At 47.4% G+C, this 18,993-nt stretch overlaps 1 protein-coding gene across 3 annotated transcripts in view; it reads right to left on the reverse strand.

Annotated features, from left to right (window-relative positions):
* UBAC2 (UBA domain containing 2) overlaps nt 1–11,004 on the reverse strand; it is a 419,334-nt gene extending 408,330 nt beyond the window's left edge. For all 3 annotated transcript variants that reach the window (XM_063953257.1, XM_063953254.1, XM_063953256.1), the window contains exon 1: nt 10,812–11,004. The gene's annotated coding sequence lies outside the window, so the exon portion shown is untranslated. The remainder of the gene's footprint in view (nt 1–10,811) is intronic.
* Between the last annotated feature and the right edge of the window lie 7,989 nt (nt 11,005–18,993).

The raw sequence follows: 18,993 nt of genomic DNA on the forward strand, positions 1-18,993 counted from the left end.
ATTAGAAGGGATTAGGTACTTGGTTTGTCTATTTTGGAGGCACAAGTATTATTTATATATTTTTAAAAATATATATATTTTTTTTAATGGAATGGTAAAAATCTGAAGAAAAAAAAAATGTGTGGGGTCCCCCTCCTAAGCATAACCAGCCTCGGGCTCCACTAGCTGGGTAGATAATGCCACAGCCGGGGGTCACTTTTATACAGCGCCCTGCGGCCGTGGCATTAAATACGCAACTAGTCACCCCTGGCCGGGGTACCTTGGAGGAGTGTAGGGGTCCCCCCCTCCAGCCACCCAAGGGCCAGGGGTGAAGCCCGAGGCTTCACCCCTGGAGTGTAGGGGTCCCCCCCTCCAGCCACCCAAGGGCCAGGGGTGAAGCCCGAGGCTGTCCCCCCCATCCAAGGGCTGCGGATGGGAGGCTGATAGCCTTTGGAAAAATGAAAGAATATTGTTTTTTTCCAGTAGTACTACAAGTCCCAGCAAGCCTCCCCCACAAGCTGGTACTTGGAGAACCACAAGTACCAGCATGCGGGAGAAAAACAGGCCCGCTGGTACCTGTAGTTCTACTGGGAAAAAAAATACCCAAATAAAAACAGGACACAGACACCGTGAGAGTAAAAGTTTATTTCATACATGCCGACACACACATACTTACCTATGTTGACCCGCCGACTGCCATGTCTCCAATGTCGCCGACGATCCGGGGTACCTGTGAATAAAATTATACTCACCTGATCCAGTGTCCTGTGGTCTTTTATTATAATCCACGTACTTGGCTGGAGGGGGGGGGACCCCTTGATTGAAGGGGTCCCCACTCCTCCAGGGTACCCCGGCCAGGGGTGACTAGTTGCGTATTTAATGCCACTGCCGCAGGGCGCTGTATAAAAGTGACCCCCGGCTGTGGCATTATCTACCCAGCTAGTGGAGCCCGATGCTTGTGTAAAAAATACGGGGGACCCCCTGTCAGTTTTTTCCCCGGATTTTTAGAACCAGGACCGGCTCGAAGAGCCCGAGGCTGGTTATGCTTAGGAGGGGGGACCCCACGCAATTTTTTTTTTCGGGATTTTTCCCGTTTTTAAAAAAAAAATTAAAATCTAAATCAAAATCCGTCAAATCGGCCGTTTTTCGACAGCGGGACTGTCGAATCCGTTTTTTATTGAATATGTTGAATTCCGGCACCCACCTGCCAGAATTCGACGGTCGAATTGTGTCGAATTAAAAAACGGGTGAAAAATTGCCGCGATTCGCCGGCAATTGCATATACCCCTTAATCTTCCACTCTTCTCTTCTTTACTGTGAATAAATCCATAGTTTGCTGTCTGCGCTTCATTTCCTGGCTTGTAATCTTATGGCACAAAAAAAAAAAAAAAATGGACAAGTGGATTACTACAATGGACATACGGGAAGGTGGACGGAATTGTCTGAAAATACAGACGTGTCTTGGCGAACACACTTGTCTGAAAATACACATGTGTCTTGGCGAACAAACGTGTCTGGAAATACAGACGTGTCTTCGTGATCAAACGTGTCTAGAAATACAGACGTGTCTTGGCGAACAAACGTGTCTGAAAATACACATGTGTCTTGGCGAATAAACGTGTCTGAAAATACACACGTGTCTTGGCGAACAAACGTGTCTGAAAATACACACGTGTCTTGGCGAACAAACGTGTCTGAAAATACACACGTGTCTGGACAGAGAGATGGACCAATGTGTCTGAACACCAATTCATTAGACTCTTGCTGTAGTGAACAGACACTGTACTACTTAACAGCCATTGTCCCTTATTGACATCCCAAGAATAGAACAGCAGATTCTAATACTACTACAGGGCAAGTCTCCCATATCCAGAATTGTGAAATACAGAATATTCCAAAATAAGGAATTTTTTGAGCAAGACTAAGATAGTGGCACATTTGTGATTGTTCAATGTGCACAAACTTTGTGTAACACACAATTTTATAAAAAATACTGTATAAAATTATCTTCAGACTGTGTATAAGGTATATATGAAACAAATTCATTTCATGCATGTACACAAACTTTGTTTCATGCACAAAATTACTAATACTATTGTATAAAATCACCTTCAATCTGTGTGTGTGTGTGTGTGGGGGGGGGGGGGGGGGGGGGGGGTCTGTGGATGAGGGGGAGGGGGAGGGTGTATCCAATTACCTGTAGTAATTTACTGCCAGTAATTATATCACCAGGTGCTATCCAATGAGCCCTGATGTCAGCGCTTATCAGGGGTTTGGTTTCACCTGCCTCAGGAAGGTGAAGCCAAATCCCTGATAAGTGGGCTTTTTTCCAGCGATCGCAGATGCAAAAATACATAGGTCTGTGGCTTTTCATGGACCCTATGTATTTTTACATAAAAACGGGAGGTTTTTGCACATCACAATAGGATAGGTGCAAGAAAAAAAACAGTGAAGGATTTTTAAAAAATTACTAAAACCCCGCTGTTTTTGCCAGCGCAATATTTTTGGGACTATTTGGATACCCACCTTCCCCCCGTGTGTATAAGGTTCATATGAAACAAATGCATTCAGTGTTTAGGCTATTGGACACTGGCGTATTGGGACCAGGACTATCGTTGGTAAGCTTGGGAGCCAGAGCAGGGTGAAGTCCGGACCACCCTGCCACATCATACCACCTGCGGCTCCTTGGCTACCTATTTGGTACGCTCTTGTTTTCCAATTGTTTTGATACAATTTTATTGTTTTTTGCATTTGTTATCATATTAAATCTTTGTCTTGATTTTAAACATTTGCTATTTTAACACTGTCATTCTAAAGGTGATTCACGTTCACCCGTTTTTAATTAGTGTATTTCAAATCCATTGAGTTGGCATAAACCACGGAAAGAGGGCGCCCAGGCTACACCATTTTTCTTGTATCAGACTTGTGTCCCATCCCAAAGATCTGTCATTATGGTATGCAAGTATTCCGAAATATATAAAAATCCGATATCCAAAATACTACTGGTGCAAAGCATTTTGGATATAGGAGACTCAGAAATGTGAGAGTCCTATCGCACAGGTATAATTCCAGACTATTCTTATGGATAGAGTGGACTTCAATAAGTCCTTACAGTATAACCATATATGTACCCCTATATTCATAATTGTTAACAACATATGTGTATCAAAATGGGGTGCTACCTTAGACACTGGTTTAGGTAATGTACAACACAAAAGAACAAAAGCTGTCTGTAACAGGTGTACTTATAAGTTTTAAACCATACCTTTTATTTAATAATATTAAAAATGACATATCACGTTCTTGTCAGTGAAATATTAAAATTATAGAGAGATGCGTGTAAAAGTACAGAAAGAAAGTGTGTATAAAAATACTATACCAAAAAACCTGTGTTTATTTGTCCTCTATTTGGTTAGTTTCTCATAAATAACAACGTACACACTCTATGAGGTATTGTGGAGATGTGCCCAGTGTCCCAGGGCACATCGGACCGGCAGGGTGCAGGGGATCTGCATCCCCTGCAGTTCCTGGCTGTGGGCAGCGCTGGGGCAGCTTGTCTGTCCCCAGCGCCTGTCAGTGTGTGGCGGCGGCGGGTGTCCGGTGCAGGGATTACCCTTTTCTCTGCACCGGACCGGAGGCTGCGGAGGAGTTTAAATGTTGGCGCCCTCCGGGAGCCAATCGCGGCTCCCGGAGCGGCGGCCAATCAGAGAGGGGCGCGGCGAGCCAATCGGCGCTCGCCGCATCATAGGCCCCGCCCCCGCTTAGGTGCCCAAGCCACCTAAGCGGCGCAGTAGGCGGGCACTAGGCCCAGGGGCAATCCAGGCAATAGGCCTGTGGGGACATTAGAGGGCATTAGGCCCTAGTGTACTTTGGCCAATTAGGGTAACATAAGGTGACCCTGGGCACCAGGCCCAGGTCACCCACGAGTGACGAGTTAGGCGAGCACTAGGCCCGTGGGTGAAGTCAGGCCTCCGGCCTGTGCGCAGTCAGGGGGCCCTAGGCCCAGTGAGTAAGTGCCCCCCCAAGGTGAATAAAGGTGGCACTGGGCACTAGGCCCGGGCCACCCTGAGGTGTTTAGGTGGGCAGGCTGTGTGGCGCCCACCCCCTTCCAGCGGTAGGTAGGGATTTAAAGGGACAGCACCGTGGGATCTTGTAATCCGATATTGTGATGTATGTTGTTACCGTGCAGGGCAAAGTGTCTGTTTGTTTTAAGTTTGTGCATAGTTGTGTTGCACCAACCACACGAGCTAGTTTGAGGGCTCTGTTTATGTAGCTAGTGTAGCGGACGCACACTAGGGTAGTTCTTGGCCCTGCACGGCTGTTTTCTCTTTACCTCCTTACAGGGACCTGTAAGTGGAGAAGATCGGAGTACAAGACGTAGGACGGTGAGTAACATCTGTCTGTGTGTCCCTATCTGTCTCCCTTCCTTCAGGGCGAACGGTGAACCTTGCACGCCGGTGCAAGGTAGAATTTCCACCTGGTGCGAGAGTGCCAATAGGTGAAATTCGGGCTCTGAGGCGGACGCCTGGGATGACCCTCACCTAGCCCGAAAGCACTATTTTCCTCGGCTCCGGAGGGCGTTTCGGTCCACAGCCAGGAGGACGGCACTCAGCAATCTCCTTCCTCCTAGGTCATCGTGTCCGGGTCCGACGGAAGATTTGCCAGGTCCGTTTAAGGTTCCTGTACCTGAAGGTGAGAGACAGCGGCGCGTGGTGAGTACCGAAACTACACCTGCACGGCAGCAGGCACCACCACACGCACCTCTTACATTTTGGCATAGTCGGCAGGATCAAGGACCGCGGACACGATGTGGAACGTCCCCAAGAAGACCTCCCTGCGGACGGTTTCGGAATAGACCCACCTCCGGATGTGTGCGGACCAGAGCGACTGGGTGACGGTGGCTGGGGCAGACCTCCTGAAGATGGTGCAGCGGTCGGTCCAGCGTGAAACGGAAGAGCGCCGGGAGAAGGGGCGCAAGAAAGCCGCCGTGACGCCCTGCAAGAAATGTCGGCAAACGGGACACTTTGCCGACGAATGTACTTGGCGAGAGACATCCCCAAAGAAGGTGGTCCAGGAAGCGGACCGAAGACGTCAGAAGGGCCAAGCAAAGAAAGAGTCCTGGTGTTTACTCTGCGGAAATTACGGGCATGAGCATAACCGTTGTCCCTGGGATGAAGAGTGGAGCCAAGACGAGGTTGATTCCTGGTGTGAAAGCTGTGGAGATCCCCAACATCGGCTCCTGGAGTGTCCATGGACGGAAGACAGGACAGACGAGGCCACTGTGAAGCAGCTGACGGAGTCTCGTCAGCAACTTTGGGACCGGGGGGCTGCAGAGCCCGTGTGCGCGCTCTGCGAGGCTAGGGGACATGAGCTTCCCGATTGTCCGTGGAGTGAAGACCGGATGATTGCGGATGGTCGTGCCCAGAGATGGGAGGAGGAAACCAGAGAAATGGAACGGAAGGGCCTGCTTGAAGTTAGTTCGCAGGTGCCCATTTCCTCTGAGCCGGAACCAACGGGCAAAGATCCCTCAGTGAAGGAGGTGGCCAAGGAACCCATCTTGGAGAAGGTGGCAGCAACCCTCCCTTGTTGGAAGTGTCGGCCACCAGGACATGCGGCCAGTGAGTGCCCCTGGGAAGATGCCGCGGACCTACTCTGTCCCAGGAAAGCGACCCCAGTAACGAAGGATCCTTTCCCGCATCAGGCGGAGGTGGACGACTGGGAGGAGAAGAAACCACGCTGTGAAGAAAGGCGTGAAGACCCAGTGACGAGGATGTCCGGAATCTCCCCGCGTTGGAACCGTCCACGACCAGTACGTGCGGAACAGGTGTGTCCTGGGTACCTAGAGATGCCAGCGGAAGCGAAGGAGTACGCTGAGGAATTAGAGATGCCAGCGGAAGAGAAGTACACTGAGGGATTAGAGATACCAGTGGAAGAGAAGTACGCTGAGGAATTAGAGGCGCCAGCGGAAGGGACTAAGTACGCTGAGGAGGAAAATAATCCCCTAGTCCAGGTATCGGAGGAGGAGGAGGACTACGGTGAAATGTCCGCCGATGAATCCCTCCCAGAACAGATGGAGGATGACTCTGGCAACAGGAGTGCCGACGAGGGTGACTGGCAGGATCGGGTGGAGTCGTGCTCCCAGTTGATTGCCTTCCGTGAAGGGGAGGAGATAGTCCTGGAGCAAGGATACCTGCCGGAAGTGCCGAAATGGACGGACATACGGGGAGAGGATCGTGATGCCGTGGGAGGACCCGTTCCAAAGGAAGACATGGGACCTTTGGAGATGCCCCACGAGGAGATGCGACATATGGTGGCTGTTGCCCGGGAGGAAACGGATGCCCCGGAGAATTCCGCTGTTGGGTGGTGGTCGGTACCACACCCTGAAGACAGGGACGATGCCACAGACGACATGGGAGGTCAAGAGTGGGTGACTGTTGTCCCCGTGGAGGAAGATTCCCCTTGGTGGCCAACGTCGAGCGACCGTGAGGAGATGCCACTCCCCCAGAGGATCCGCCGATGGAGGTCAGGAGGTAAGAAGAGGAACCCGGAGCTGGAGGTGGAAGGATGTGGGGTCACAGCCTGTCCGGGCTGGGCCCTCGAACACAACCTCGCCGGAGGGACCTCGGAATTCCCTGACCCGCGGACGATGGACGTCGTGGAGACCTTTGTAGGGACTACAAAGGAAAAAGGGGGGGGAAATGTGGAGATGTGCCCCGTGTCCCAGGGCACATCGGACCGGCAGGGTGCAGGGGATCTGCATCCCCTGCAGTTTCTGGCTGTGGGCAGCGCTGGGGCAGCTTGTCTGTCCCCAGCGCCTGTCAGTGTGTGGCGGCGGCGGGTGTCCGGTGCAGGGATTACCCTTTTCCCTGCACCGGACTGGAGGCTGCGGAGGAGTTTAAATGTTGGCGCCCTCCGGGAGCCAATCGCGGCTCCCGGAGCGGCGGCCAATCAGAGAGGGGCGCGGCGAGCCAATCGGCGCTCGCCGCGTCATAGGCCCCGCCCCCGGCGTCTGACGTCAGACGTCGGGCGGGAGCCAAAGAGACCGCACGCGCGGAAGAGCGCGAAGAAAGCAGCCGGGACCTGGAGAGGAGTTGGCGCGCCGGAGCGCAGAAGAGAGTCCGGCGCGGAGGAGAAGACGACGGCCGTCTGAAGAAGAGCTCCGGTGGCCGCTGAAGAGGCAGGAAGACGTCGGGCTCCTGCAAGAAGATGTCCAGCGGCGGCTGGACGCGGAGGAGCGGAGGCGACGCCGCTGGCCAGGACGGGTCAGCCGCAGAAAAGGGCGCCGGAGATCCCTGGATCAGGTGAGGCCTCAGTGAGGCAACTTTCACCTCCTCCCTTTTCCTCCCTAGACCACCAGGGACGGGCATTAGGCCCGGGGGCACAATTCAGGCACTAGACCTGTTGCGCAGATAGGAGTTTGGGGGTCACCATCTGAGTCGGTGGTTTGGGCATTAGGACCAAGCCACCTAAGCGGCGCAGTAGGCGGGCACTAGGCCTGGGGGCAATCCAGGCAATAGGCCTGTGGGGACATTAGAGGGCATTAGGCCCTAGTGTACTTTGGCCAATTAGGGTAACATAAGGTGACCCTGGGCACCAGGCCCAGGTCACCCACGAGTGACGAGTTAGGCGGGTACTAGGCCCGTGGGTGAAGTCAGGCCTCCGGCCTGTGCGCAGTCAGGGGGCCCTAGGCCCAGTGAGTAAGTGCCCCCCCAAGGTGAATAAAGGTGGCACTGGGCACTAGGCCCGGGCCACCCTGAGGTGTTTAGGTGGGCAGGCTGTGTGGCGCCCACCCCCTTCCAGCGGTAGGTAGGGATTTAAAGGGACAGCACCGTGGGATCTTGTAATCCGATATTGTGATGTATGTTGTTACCGTGCAGGGCAAAGTGTCTGTTTGTTTTAAGTTTGTGCATAGTTGTGTTGCACCAACCACACGAGCTAGTTTGAGGGCTCTGTTTATGTAGCTAGTGTAGCGGACGCACACTAGGGTAGTTCTTGGCCCTGCACGGCTGTTTTCTCTTTACCTCCTTACAGGGACCTGTAAGTGGAGAAGATCGGAGTACAAGACGTAGGACGGTGAGTAACATCTGTCTGTGTGTCCCTATCTGTCTCCCTTCCTTCAGGGCGAACGGTGAACCTTGCACGCCGGTGCAAGGTAGAATTTCCACCTGGTGCGAGAGTGCCAATAGGTGAAATTCGGGCTCTGAGGCGGACGCCTGGGATGACCCTCACCTAGCCCGAAAGCACTATTTTCCTCGGCTCCGGAGGGCGTTTCGGTCCACAGCCAGGAGGACGGCACTCAGCAATCTTCTTCCTCCTAGGTCATCGTGTCCGGGTCCGACTAAAGATTTGCCAGGTCCGTTGAAGGTTCCGGTACCTGAAGGTGAGAGAGAGCGGCGCGTGGTGAGTACCGAAACTACACCTGCACGGCAGCAGGCACCACCACACGCACCGCCGCACCTCTTACAGTATCAACTTGGAATTGTATTTACAATTATATATTAACCGGGTTCAGTATGGGATCCTGACGATCAGGAAACCGACGCCAGAGTCCCAGTGACGACAGCAGCGTGTCCCCTTGCGGGCTTGTTGCACTCACCACGTTCCAGGCCTGGTGGTGAGCTTTGCTCGCCACACTATTATATTCCCCCTTGGGGGGGGGGGGGGGGGTGGACAACCCCCCCCGAGTAGGAATCAGGGGCCCCATTCGGGATTACGTCTGCTGGCATTTCCTTGGCTGTCGGGATTCCGGCGTCTGTATCCTGATCGCCGGGATCCTATTTGCCGGGAAAGTGACTGCTTCGCAATTAACCACCTACTGTACAAGGTGGCCCCGCTGTAGTCTCACAAATAAGTAGTAGTTACCACTATCTTCAAGTTTCTACATAATATTGGTCCTATAATGTGTATCAAACAGTCTATATATCAGTGGGAGAGATCCCTTGATTATAAATGACACCCTAATAGCTGGTAGGGATATATTGCCAGCCAAGCAGGCAAAGGATTTGTTAGTGGGTGTTTGGTATTTCTCATCTTAATATGAGGTGCTGAAATAGAGTCAGTCAATGAAGGTTTATGATATGTTGACATTGTTATGAAATACAGTATTATACACCTTGATGATTGACTGACTCTATATAAGCACCTTATATTAAGATGATAAATAGTATAAATGTGATAATAACTATAATTACTCAGAATAATTGTATCAATCAGAGATCTTTGGGATACTACCAACATTTATTGACACAAATGGTAACAAGTGGCATATTATTATCCCTTTCGGGTGGTATTCAGTGTTCCGGCTGTTCAGTATACTGGCGCCGGAATCCCGACACCCGGCATACCGACAACTATTCTCTCTCTTGGGGGTTCGCGACTCCCCTGGACGCGCGCCACCATGCCCGCAGCGTGGCAAGCGTAGCGAGCCCGCAAGGGGCTCATTTGCGCTTACCCAGCTGTCGGCATGCCGGCGGTCGGGATCCCGGCGCCTGTATGCTGGGCGCCGGTAATCCGACCGCCGGCAAAACATACTACACCCACCCCTTACACATCTCCAATGCCGGATCCCACCCGGGAATTGGAAATGGGTCCTTCCTGGGTGGGATCCGGCATTGGACCTTAGAGGCTGCCTTTCCCAACCCAGCAATTTGGCGGGTCGTCTTGCTATGGGGGGTGGGACTGGAAATACATGTGATCTGTGTGGAGTTTATATGTTTTTTTGTTTTTGTCATGTGAAATTTTAAAATTATTAAACAGTACTTCACTATGGGGGTCATTCTGACCTGATCGCACGCTGCCGTTCATCGCAGCGTAGCGATCAGGTCAGAAGTGCGCATGCGCTGCAGTGCGCCGGCGCATGGCTGACAGGCGACGGCTGTTGTTGCCTAGCGATCGACTCTGCCTGATTGACAGGCAGAGGCATTCGCAGGACGGGAGGAGGCGGCACGGCGGCATTTGGCCATCTTGTAGGTGCGGTCCGTGGCTGGTGTGGCTGGACCGTGTGAGGGGGGGGGGGTCGGTCCACAGCGGCTGTGTGACGTCACAAAGAGCCGCTGCGACTCGGGTAGCGACGAGTAGCTCCCGGTCAGCACGCAAAAGCTGCGCTGGCCGGGAGCTACTCCTGAAGTACAAAAGCATCGCCGCTGTGCGATGCTTTTGTACTTCTACGACGGGGCAGGGACTGACATGCTAGAACCTGTGCTTGGCGTCGACCCGCATGTCAGTGTAGGAAACTAGGAATGATTCCCTATATTTGCTTATCCCATCCATTTTGGGTACATTTGAATGAGCCTAATGAGAAGTATGCTGTGAGATGTGACATCTGCTGTATCCGAAGTGGACTATTTATGAACAACCTACATATGCAGTAACGCTTGATCTCTCCCAGTGATATATAAACTATTTGATGCATATTATAGGACCAATAATATACAGGAACTTGAAGACAGTTGTAACTAATACTCATTTGTAAGACTACAGCGGGGCCACCTTGTAGGTGGTTAATTATACGGTGAAGACAATTCCAAGTTGATACCCCATAGAATGTGTACGGTGTTATTTATGAGAAACTAACCAAATAGAGGACAAATTAGCAGACACAGGTTTTTTTGTATAGTATTTTTATACACACTTTCTGTACTTTTACGCTCGTCTCTATAGTTTTAGTATAGGACCTGATATGTCATTTTTAACATTATGAAATACAAGGTATGTTTTAAAACCTACTGTATAAGGGCACCTACAGTATTACAGACACCCTTTATTGTATTGTACATATGGGAGACTAAACCTGTAATACCCTGCCTAGGGAATTTAACAATAAGATCTCTTACCGGTTGTATGGCCCCTCTGCAACAGGCTTGTCCCTGTGCCTGACTGGCAGGATAGTCCCTCTGGCTGGTCTCTGGGTGCAGGAATGCAGTGTGCTCTCACTCTGTGCAGCAAAGTAAAGTGGAACACAGGATAGAAAGAAATGGAACGCACAGTTCCATTATGCTTCCTCTTCCTGTGTATAGTGTACACAGAACAGGTTCCACCCTCCCAACACTATACTGTTTCTATTAGCCCACAGGCCTGTCATGTAACTGTAGCCACGCCCCCAGCACACAGCCACTTCCTGACCTCGTCTTATCAGCACTGTTTAGATGCCCGGGAGAAATATGTTGATTTACTGCCGTCCAGGCCAAAGGGGTGAGGGGGGAGGAAGGGCACCTGCTGTGAGATGCTGCGTCTGGGAGCTCGGCGCCACTGACAATAGCTGACAGCCAGCTGAGCGAGGAAGGGAGGAGGGAGCAGGACTTCACAGACAGTTTGTCTGCCTGTCGGACGGAGTTTGCTAGGGGGGGGGGGGGGGGGGGGGTGACCGCCCCCCTTTCTATCTGTCGCCCCCCTTTCTATCTGTGCCTGCTCCAGCTTTTTATTCACTTCTTATTCACTTCTTATTTGGCTTCAGCATCTTATTCAGAAATTATTATATTAAAATAAATTAAATAAGGATAGATCACGAAGTTAACATTGCATAAACTTCAAATAGTGTCCCTTACACCAATTTACATGACATTTTGCATTAAACAAAAATGATTTAGGCATGAAAATGGTGGTAAAGCGGGCACAGGCACCAGATTTCATCATTTTGAATAAGAAGCTGTAGTTGTGCAAAGGTTAAACAGCGTTGGTCAACAGATTTGACACTTGAAAGTCACACAGGATGGTCACTTACATATCACCCACTTGCAATTTGCCTTGACCAACAAGCATTTGGGCATGAAAATGGTGGTAAAGCGGGCACAGTCACCAGATTTCATCATTTTCAATAAGAAGCTGTAGCTATGCAAAGGTTAAACAGCGTTGGTCAAAAGATTTGACACTTGAAACTCACACAGGGTGGTCACTTACATATCACCCAATTGCAATTTGCCTTGACCAACAAGCATTTGGGCATGAAAATGGTGGTAAAGCGGGCACAGACACCAGATTTCATCATTTTGTATAAGAAGCTGTAGCTGTGCAAGGGTTAAACAGCGTTGGTCAAAAGATTTGACACTTGAAATTCACAAAGGGTGGTCACTTACATATCACCCACTTGCTAGTTGCCTTGATCAACAAGCATTTGGGCATGAAAATGGTGGTAAAGCGGGCACAGACACCAGATTTCATCATTTTGAATAAGAAGCTGTAGTTGTGCAAGGGTTAAACAGCATTGGTCAAAATATTTGACACTTGAAACTCATACAGGATGGTCACTTACATATCACCCACTTGCAAATTGCCTTGACCAACAAGCATTTGGGCATGAAAATGGTGGTAAAGCGGGCACAGTCACCAGATTTCATCATTTTGAATAAGAAGCTGTAGCTGTGCAAAGGTTAAACAGCGTTGGTCAAAAGATTTGATACTAAAAACTCACACAGGGTAGTCACTTACATATCACCCACTTGCAAGTTGCCTTGACCAACAAGCATTTGGGCATGAAAATGGTGGTAAAGCGGGCACAGTCACCAGATTTCATCATTTTCAATAAGAAGCTGTAGCTATGCAAAGGTTAAACAGCGTTGGTCAAAAGATTTGACACTTGAAACTCACACAGGGTGGTCACTTACATATCACCCAATTGCAATTTGCCTTGACCAACAAGCATTTGGGCATGAAAATGGTGGTAAAGCGGGCACAGACACCAGATTTCATCATTTTTAATAAGAAGCTGTAGCTGTGCAAAGGTTAAACAGCGTTGGTCAAAAGATTTGATACTAAAAACTCACACAGGGTAGTCACTTACATATCACCCACTTGCAAGTTGCCTTGACCAACAAGCATTTGGGCATGAAAATGGTGGTAAAGCGGGGGGGGGGGGGGTGACCGCCCCCCTTTCTATCTGTCGCCCCCCTTTCTATCTGTGCCTGCTCCAGCTTTTTATTCACTTCTTATTCACTTCTTATTTGGCTTCAGCATCTTATTCAGAAATTATTATATTAAAATAAATTAAATAAGGATAGATCACGAAGTTAACATTGCATAAACTTCAAATAGTGTCCCTTACACCAATTTACATGACATTTTGCATTAAACAAAAATGATTTAGGCATGAAAATGGTGGTAAAGCGGGCACAGGCACCAGATTTCATCATTTTGAATAAGAAGCTGTAGTTGTGCAAAGGTTAAACAGCGTTGGTCAACAGATTTGACACTTGAAAGTCACACAGGATGGTCACTTACATATCACCCACTTGCAATTTGCCTTGACCAACAAGCATTTGGGCATGAAAATGGTGGTAAAGCGGGCACAGTCACCAGATTTCATCATTTTCAATAAGAAGCTGTAGCTATGCAAAGGTTAAACAGCGTTGGTCAAAAGATTTGACACTTGAAACTCACACAGGGTGGTCACTTACATATCACCCAATTGCAATTTGCCTTGACCAACAAGCATTTGGGCATGAAAATGGTGGTAAAGCGGGCACAGACACCAGATTTCATCATTTTGTATAAGAAGCTGTAGCTGTGCAAGGGTTAAACAGCGTTGGTCAAAAGATTTGACACTTGAAATTCACAAAGGGTGGTCACTTACATATCACCCACTTGCTAGTTGCCTTGATCAACAAGCATTTGGGCATGAAAATGGTGGTAAAGCGGGCACAGACACCAGATTTCATCATTTTGAATAAGAAGCTGTAGTTGTGCAAGGGTTAAACAGCATTGGTCAAAATATTTGACACTTGAAACTCATACAGGATGGTCACTTACATATCACCCACTTGCAAATTGCCTTGACCAACAAGCATTTGGGCATGAAAATGGTGGTAAAGCGGGCACAGTCACCAGATTTCATCATTTTGAATAAGAAGCTGTAGCTGTGCAAAGGTTAAACAGCGTTGGTCAAAAGATTTGATACTAAAAACTCACACAGGGTAGTCACTTACATATCACCCACTTGCAAGTTGCCTTGACCAACAAGCATTTGGGCATGAAAATGGTGGTAAAGCGGGCACAGTCACCAGATTTCATCATTTTCAATAAGAAGCTGTAGCTATGCAAAGGTTAAACAGCGTTGGTCAAAAGATTTGACACTTGAAACTCACACAGGGTGGTCACTTACATATCACCCAATTGCAATTTGCCTTGACCAACAAGCATTTGGGCATGAAAATGGTGGTAAAGCGGGCACAGACACCAGATTTCATCATTTTGTATAAGAAGCTGTAGCTGTGCAAGGGTTAAACAGCGTTGGTCAAAAGATTTGACACTTGAAATTCACAAAGGGTGGTCACTTACATATCACCCACTTGCTAGTTGCCTTGATCAACAAGCATTTGGGCATGAAAATGGTGGTAAAGCGGGCACAGACACCAGATTTCATCATTTTGAATAAGAAGCTGTAGTTGTGCAAGGGTTAAACAGCATTGGTCAAAATATTTGACACTTGAAACTCATACAGGATGGTCACTTACATATCACCCACTTGCAAATTGCCTTGACCAACAAGCATTTGGGCATGAAAATGGTGGTAAAGCGGGCACAGTCACCAGATTTCATCATTTTTAATAAGAAGCTGTAGCTGTGCAAAGGTTAAACAGCGTTGGTCAAAAGATTTGATACTAAAAACTCACACAGGGTAGTCACTTACATATCACCCACTTGCAAGTTGCCTTGACCAACAAGCATTTGGGCATGAAAATGGTGGTAAAGCGGGCACAGACACCAGATTTCATCATTTTGAATAAGAAGTTATAGCTGTGCAAAGGTTAAACAGCGTTGGTCAAAAGATTTGACACTTGAAACTCACACAGGGTGGTCACTTACATATCACCCACTTGCAATTTGCCTTGACCAACAAGCATTTGGGCATGAAAATGGTGGTAAAGCGGGCACAGACACCAGATTTCATTATTTTGAATAAGAAGCTGTAGCTGTGCAAAGGATAAACAGCGTTGGTCATAAGATTTGATACTTGAAACTCACACAGGGTGGTCACTTACATATCACCCACTTGAAAGTTGCCTTGACCAACAAGCATTTGGACATGAAAATAGTGGTAAAGCGGGCACAGACACCAGATTTCATCATTTTGAATAAGAAGCTGTAGTTGTGCAAGGGTTAAACAGCGTTGGTCAAAAGATTTGACACTTGAACTTCACAAAGGGTGGTCACTTACATATCACCCACTTGCAAGTTGCCTTGATCAACAAGCATTTGGGCATGAAAATGGTGGTAAAGCGGGCACAGACACCAGATTTCATCATTTTGAATAATAAGTTGTAGCTGTGCAAAGGTTAAACAGCGTTGGTCAAAAGATTTGACACTTGAAACTCACACAGGGTGGTCACTTACATATCACCCACTTGCAATTTGCCTTGACTAACAAGCATTTGGGCATGAAAATGGTGGTAAAGCGGGCACAGACACCAGATTTCATCATTTTCAATAAGAAGCTGTAGCTGTGCAAAGGTTAAACAGCGTTGGTCAACAGATTTGACACTTGAAAGTCACACAGGATGGTCAATTACATATCACCCACTTGCAATTTGCCTTGACCAACAAGCATTTGGGCATGAAAATGGTGGTAAAGCGGGCACAGACACCAGATTTCATCATTTTGAATAAGAAGCTGTAGTTGTGCAAAGGTTAAACAGCGTTGGTCAAAATATTTGTCTCTTGAAACTCATACAGGATGGTCACTTACATATCACCCACTTGCAAATTGCCTTGACCAACAGGCATTTGGGCATGAAAATGGTGGTAAAGCGGGCACAGTCACCAGATTTCATCATTTTCAATAAGAAGCTGTAGCTGTGCAAAGGTTAAACAGCGTTGGTCAAAAGATTTGACACTTGAAACTCACACAGGGTGGTCACTTACATATCACCCACTTGCAATTTGCCTTGACTAACAAGCATTTGGGTATGAAAATAGTGGTAAAGCGGGCACAGATACCAGATTTAATCATTTTGAATAAGAAGCTGTAGTTGTGCAAAGGTTAAACAGCGTTGGTCAAAATATTTGACACTTGAAACTCATACAGGATGGTCACTTACATATCACTCACTTGCAAATTGCCTTGACCAACAAGCATTTGGGCATGAAAATGGTGGTAAAGCGGGCACAGTCACTAGATTTCATCATTTTGAATAAGAAGCTGTAGCTGTGCAAAGGTTAAACAGCGTTGGTCAAAAGATTTGATACTAAAAACTCACACAGGGTAGTCACTTACATATCACCCACTTGCAAGTTGCCTTGACCAACAAGCATTTGGGCATGAAAATGGTGGTAAAGCGGGCACAGTCACCAGATTTCATCATTTTCAATAAGAAGCTGTAGCTATGCAAAGGTTAAACAGCGTTGGTCAAAAGATTTGACACTTGAAACTCACACAGGGTGGTCACTTACATATCACCCAATTGCAATTTGCCTTGACCAACAAGCATTTGGGCATGAAAATGGTGGTAAAGCGGGCACAGACACCAGATTTCATCATTTTGTATAAGAAGCTGTAGCTGTGCAAGGGTTAAACAGCGTTGGTCAAAAGATTTGACACTTGAAATTCACAAAGGGTGGTCACTTACATATCACCCACTTGCTAGTTGCCTTGATCAACAAGCATTTGGGCATGAAAATGGTGGTAAAGCGGGCACAGACACCAGATTTCATCATTTTGAATAAGAAGCTGTAGTTGTGCAAGGGTTAAACAGCATTGGTCAAAATATTTGACACTTGAAACTCATACAGGATGGTCACTTACATATCACCCACTTGCAAATTGCCTTGACCAACAAGCATTTGGGCATGAAAATGGTGGTAAAGCGGGCACAGTCACCAGATTTCATCATTTTTAATAAGAAGCTGTAGCTGTGCAAAGGTTAAACAGCGTTGGTCAAAAGATTTGATACTAAAAACTCACACAGGGTAGTCACTTACATATCACCCACTTGCAAGTTGCCTTGACCAACAAGCATTTGGGCATGAAAATGGTGGTAAAGCGGGGGGGGGAAGGTGACCGCCCCCCTTTCTATCTGTCGCCCCCCTTTCTATCTGTGCCTGCTCCAGCTTTTTATTCACTTCTTATTCACTTCTTATTTGGCTTCAGCATCTTATTCAGAAATTATTATATTAAAATAAATTAAATAAGGATAGATCACGAAGTTAACATTGCATAAACTTCAAATAGTGTCCCTTACACCAATTTACATGACATTTTGCATTAAACAAAAATGATTTAGGCATGAAAATGGTGGTAAAGCGGGCACAGGCACCAGATTTCATCATTTTGAATAAGAAGCTGTAGTTGTGCAAAGGTTAAACAGCGTTGGTCAACAGATTTGACACTTGAAAGTCACACAGGATGGTCACTTACATATCACCCACTTGCAATTTGCCTTGACCAACAAGCATTTGGGCATGAAAATGGTGGTAAAGCGGGCACAGTCACCAGATTTCATCATTTTCAATAAGAAGCTGTAGCTATGCAAAGGTTAAACAGCGTTGGTCAAAAGATTTGACACTTGAAACTCACACAGGGTGGTCACTTACATATCACCCAATTGCAATTTGCCTTGACCAACAAGCATTTGGGCATGAAAATGGTGGTAAAGCGGGCACAGACACCAGATTTCATCATTTTGTATAAGAAGCTGTAGCTGTGCAAGGGTTAAACAGCGTTGGTCAAAAGATTTGACACTTGAAATTCACAAAGGGTGGTCACTTACATATCACCCACTTGCTAGTTGCCTTGATCAACAAGCATTTGGGCATGAAAATGGTGGTAAAGCGGGCACAGACACCAGATTTCATCATTTTGAATAAGAAGCTGTAGTTGTGCAAGGGTTAAACAGCATTGGTCAAAATATTTGACACTTGAAACTCATACAGGATGGTCACTTACATATCACCCACTTGCAAATTGCCTTGACCAACAAGCATTTGGGCATGAAAATGGTGGTAAAGCGGGCACAGTCACCAGATTTCATCATTTTGAATAAGAAGCTGTAGCTATGCAAAGGTTAAACAGCGTTGGTCAAAAGATTTGACACTTGAAACTCACACAGGGTGGTCACTTACATATCACCCAATTGCAATTTGCCTTGACCAACAAGCATTTGGGCATGAAAATGGTGGTAAAGCGGGCACAGACACCAGATTTCATCATTTTGTATAAGAAGCTGTAGCTGTGCAAGGGTTAAACAGCGTTGGTCAAAAGATTTGACACTTGAAATTCACAAAGGGTGGTCACTTACATATCACCCACTTGCTAGTTGCCTTGATCAACAAGCATTTGGGCATGAAAATGGTGGTAAAGCGGGCACAGACACCAGATTTCATCATTTTGAATAAGAAGCTGTAGTTGTGCAAGGGTTAAACAGCATTGGTCAAAATATTTGACACTTGAAACTCATACAGGATGGTCACTTACATATCACCCACTTGCAAATTGCCTTGACCAACAAGCATTTGGGCATGAAAATGGTGGTAAAGCGGGCACAGTCACCAGATTTCATCATTTTGAATAAGAAGCTGTAGCTGTGCAAAGGTTAAACAGCGTTGGTCAAAAGATTTGATACTAAAAACTCACACAGGGTAGTCACTTACATATCACCCACTTGCAAGTTGCCTTGACCAACAAGCATTTGGGCATGAAAATGGTGGTAAAGCGGGCACAGTCACCAGATTTCATCATTTTCAATAAGAAGCTGTAGCTATGCAAAGGTTAAACAGCGTTGGTCAAAAGATTTGACACTTGAAACTCACACAGGGTGGTCACTTACATATCACCCAATTGCAATTTGCCTTGACCAACAAGCATTTGGGCATGAAAATGGTGGTAAAGCGGGCACAGACACCAGATTTCATCATTTTGTATAAGAAGCTGTAGCTGTGCAAGGGTTAAACAGCGTTGGTCAAAAGATTTGACACTTGAAATTCACAAAGGGTGGTCACTTACATATCACCCACTTGCTAGTTGCCTTGATCAACAAGCATTTGGGCATGAAAATGGTGGTAAAGCGGGCACAGACACCAGATTTCATC

This window comes from Pseudophryne corroboree, chromosome 2 (assembly GCF_028390025.1).
Source record: "Pseudophryne corroboree isolate aPseCor3 chromosome 2, aPseCor3.hap2, whole genome shotgun sequence".
Lineage (NCBI taxonomy): Eukaryota > Metazoa > Chordata > Amphibia > Anura > Myobatrachidae > Pseudophryne > Pseudophryne corroboree.